This window comes from Pseudopipra pipra, chromosome 16 (assembly GCF_036250125.1).
Source record: "Pseudopipra pipra isolate bDixPip1 chromosome 16, bDixPip1.hap1, whole genome shotgun sequence".
NCBI lineage: Eukaryota > Metazoa > Chordata > Aves > Passeriformes > Pipridae > Pseudopipra > Pseudopipra pipra.
This window is the reverse complement of record NC_087564.1, coordinates 16,684,831-16,689,166: the sequence shown is the minus strand read 5'-3', so window position 1 is coordinate 16,689,166 and position 4,336 is coordinate 16,684,831.

The following is a 4,336-nucleotide window of genomic DNA, read 5'->3' as shown; positions in this document are numbered from 1 at the left end:
GACGCCCGCGAGGCGGCGCTGCCGGGCCGGGCCGGGCGCGGGAACAGCGTTGCCCTCACGGGGCGGCGGGGCCGGGCTGGGCCGGGCTGGGCGGCGCGGCGGTCCGAGCTCCCCGCCCTGCTGGGCCGGCGTCGTGTTCTCTCTCGTACCGCCAAAGCTCAGTCTCGGCAGTGTCACTCGCGCCCTTGACCAGCGAGCCCGCTGGAATTTAGCGACTGGGATCGACGTCGCTGTTCGCAGTAAAGGGGAGCGCACAGACTCGGGGAAGGTCCCGTTCTCTGGTGAGGAGGTGGCCGCCCGCGCTCTGGAAGCAGGGGGTGAGTGCTGGAGGACGGGGAGATGCGCTGTTCCCTGCTGGCCTTTTGTGCTGGAAAGAAACGTCCCCGCCCGGGCCCCCGCGTGTGCTCGAGGGGCCCGAGCGGAGCCCAGCGCGGCCCCGAGCCCGTGTCCTCTCGCTGGCTCAGCTGCTCCGTGTTAATGTGCTCTTAAGACGTGCTTTCTGCATGGAGTATGCACCTCAGTCTTCTAACGCACTGGGCACGGCATCATTCAGCCACAGCTTGCTTTGGTAATGTGCCCTGACATGTTCTCAGGACTTAATACTTGACTGCAAAACCAAAAAGTATTTTACTTAAAATTCAGCAGCTGAGGAATGTCTTAACATGGTGAACCAAAGTCTAAATCATCATAACAACAAATGAGGAATTTGTAGCTCATGAAAAAGTGTTACTTGACCAGGCTTGAAATCTTCAGACCTGATGCAAAATCCTACATTTACAGAGAAAGTTAAAATCACCACTTTTTTTACTGAGACTCTCACTCTTCTTTGTCCATGCTTAGTCACTAGTGCTTTCAAAAAAAAAAAAAAATTAAAAATAGTGTGAGTCCTCCTGCTGCTGCTAGCGGCTCTCCCCAGCTGTTCCCTCGGAAGGATCACTTCTGCTCTCACACTTCAGACTTGTGCATTGCTTATCATGCTGGCCCATCCATTCCCTGTCTTCTGACTGCCTTTCTCTTGGCACCATAAATTCCTCCTGTGACAGTGTGATTTTAGCACCTTCATTCAGAATTTTCTCCTCCTTGACTACTAAATGTTAATATATGCTACTGCAGGAGAAAGTATGTAGCTGGCAAGGAGAATTTGTTAGACCCTGTGTTCAGTATTTGTAACTTATGATGCTAGCAAGTATTCTAGTCTTGTGCTTATGGACTGTCCAGTTTTTATTGCAATTTATATTAACTTTTATTTGTATTTAAGTTAGTTGATACAATTCTCATCAAATAATAATTTTCCAAGTAGTTTAAATGTTAGTTATATTTTCACAACTTGTGCTTTGAAGATTAGGATTTTCTTTCTGGTATTTAAAATAACACCAAGTTCTGAACATGTAATCTCCAGTACAGTGGTGAGGCATTGAGGCCACGATGAGCTTTATCAGTTTTACTGTAGGTGAAGAACCAAATGGGAGTAGATTTTAGGTTTTGGGTATTCAGGGAGGCTTAGTGTTTCTCTTTGAGCATACACTGGAAGACAATTATTTCTAGTCAGTCAGATTTTGGTACAATGGTTTGAATGTTGACACAGCATCAATAGTCTTGAAAGGGCTGTATATCTACTGAGCTAATGAAGACTGGTCTTAAGGTGTGTATTGAGTCTTGTATTGTGTTTGGCCTTTAGGAGGAAAATCCTCTAAAAGCTCATAAAGTTGCATTGTAGCAACTTGGTTGAAATTATTGGGAAAAAACCCAACAGATTTGCAAATGCTGAGTTGGGAAGTTTTACTCTCAGAACAGTTAACCTCACAGTAATATGTGCTAGTTTTGAAATACCTGTAAACTACTGCAGAGATTTTGTGTCAGCTGTCTGACCAACAAAGTGGACGATTTCAGTGCTAGACATTTCCATTTTCATTCAACAAGAGAGAATTTAATTCCTGCTGCCAAGGAACAAAGATTATTGTCATCTCACTAACCTGCAGGAATTGACATAAAAGAGTTCTGTGGATTATGTCACCATCAATGAAGCTTGTGCTATTTTCATCAAAAGTAATTTTTTTTAAGATTGTGGAAGCCAAATTGCCTTACCTTGCAGAAAGATGTCCCTTTTAAAACATGGAAGAAAAGTTGGTACCAAGGTTTTCTCTGCTACTTCCTGGGTTTTAGTCAGCAGAGCACTTTTCCTTCTCTCTTATATTCTGTTTATTTTTAAAATATGCTCCAGGCAGCTCACTTTCTCCTAGCACTGACATGCAGAAAGAAATTACCTATTAAAAAAACCCCAAACAAACAGGCACACAATTAAGGGAGATAATAAAGTCTGATAAACCATCTGTATTTCTCTCCTCTGTTTACAGTCATAGATTCCAGGACCCACAGTTGATGTTACCTTGTTGATGTTACCTTGTCTGCCAGTGGTGGAAAAGTGATTAGTTTTACCAGATATTTTAAAAAAAAATGCTCTGTGTCTTATCTTGCCTTTGTCTTCATTGGAAAGAATAGGTTTTTGGCCTGTTCAGAATGTAATTTCTTATTTGTAGCAATATTCTCCTTTATAGCACTCTTTCCTCATTTACTAATTGGAATGAATGAACAAAGTCCTTTGATTGGTTTTGGATTTTATTAAAAGGACATCAAGGCGCATGCTCAGTGATTCACCACTTGAGTCCAAAGAAGAACGTTTTTACTAGGTGGATCGGTTTTTAAAATGACAGCATCTGCTTGCTCTTACACATTGATTTATAATTCTTCCCCAGGCGAGTATAGCAGGAGTCTGGTGAGTAATAACCAGCTGCTGGAATTAGCAAATAGGGAAAGCAGTTATTTGATCTGTGAAGGAATGTGAGAGCTGAGGCCAGAAGTAATAAAAACTAAGCAGATGCCCCAAATATATAAACCCAAGTCAGGATGTGTAAATTGCTTGCGCTGCTTATGGGCAAAATTGTATCAGATGGGTTGCCTTGTCTGGAGTTTTTATTGAAAATGAAACTGTCTCCAGTGCCACATCACGTCCAGCAATCCCGAGCACCCTGGGTCTGGTTCCAGCATCTCTGCTTGCTCGTTGAGTGTCAGCAGTGCACAGGCACAGCAGCTCTCTGGGGGCTTCTTCAGTGGCCTCTCTGATAGATTGTCTCACGTCCCAGCTGTGCTGTGGCCAGGTCCTCCCTGCTACCCTTATAAGGTCTGTACTTACACTGAGTCATTTCTTGGACACTCACTGCAGGAGCACAGCAGTAACAGCCTGGCACTTTGGAATTAACACGCTCCCTAAAGGGAGGATGCCAAGAAGATGGAGTCAGGCTCTTCTCAGTGGTGCCCAACAATAGGACAAGAGGCAGTGGGCACAAACTGATGCACAGGAAGTGCCACCTGAACATTAGGAAGAACTTCTTTCCTGCGCAGTGACCATGCACTGAACAGGCTGCACAGAGAGGGTGTGGAGTGTCCCTCACTAGAGATATTCCAGAACTGTTGGGACACAATCCCGTGCCACGTGCTCTAGGATGACCTTGCTTGAGCAGGGAGGTTGGACCAGAGGATCCACTTGTGGTCCCTTCCAACCTGAACCATTCTGTGATTCTGGAACAGGGGAGGTGGTCTGTTTCCTTGTTTCCTGGGCTTTCTGAATGCCTGGGTGTATGCCTTCACTGGTCATCGCAGCAGCAGAGAAGTGCCTGTCAGTGTTGGCAGTGGCCATGGGCAGGGATGGAGGGGGGATAGGCTGGTGCTGCTGCTGCCCTGCCACCTGTGCCTTAGCTTGTTTCTGCTTCCAGGAGTGGTTGGCTGGTACGTTCCATGAGCAATATACTCATTTAATATCTCCCCTATACCCCACCACCCCACCCTGCAAAACAAAGCTAAAAAAGTGAAAATGGAAGCTAACATGCCCTCTGGCCCTTAAATGGGAATATAAATTGACTACTGCTATGAAAGTGATGGCTGGCTCTGATTTTCCTTTACAGGGGATGAATGGTTGTCTCCCTTCTGCAAGAACAGAAGTGCAAACACATAAGACTTTAAAGACTTTGGATGTCTTTCCTGGCTGCTTTTTCTGCTCCTCTGAACAGGAGATGAATGAATCTGATTAATAATATGTACAGAATTAATTGTTATACATAATTTTCCTCACATAAGCAAGATCTTCCTGCTTGAGAGTGACACAGCCATGCATTTTGATGGTATCTTGGAGCTGAGTGTAATTGTGCAGTGACAGTGTAATGACGGATATGTCTTTAACAACCTGTTCCCTGCATTGTGTTTTTATCACTGCCATCTGCTCGGCCAAAAGTGGCAGCTGCCAGGTCTCACAGATAACGCTGTCATGTACTTTAATGTAGAA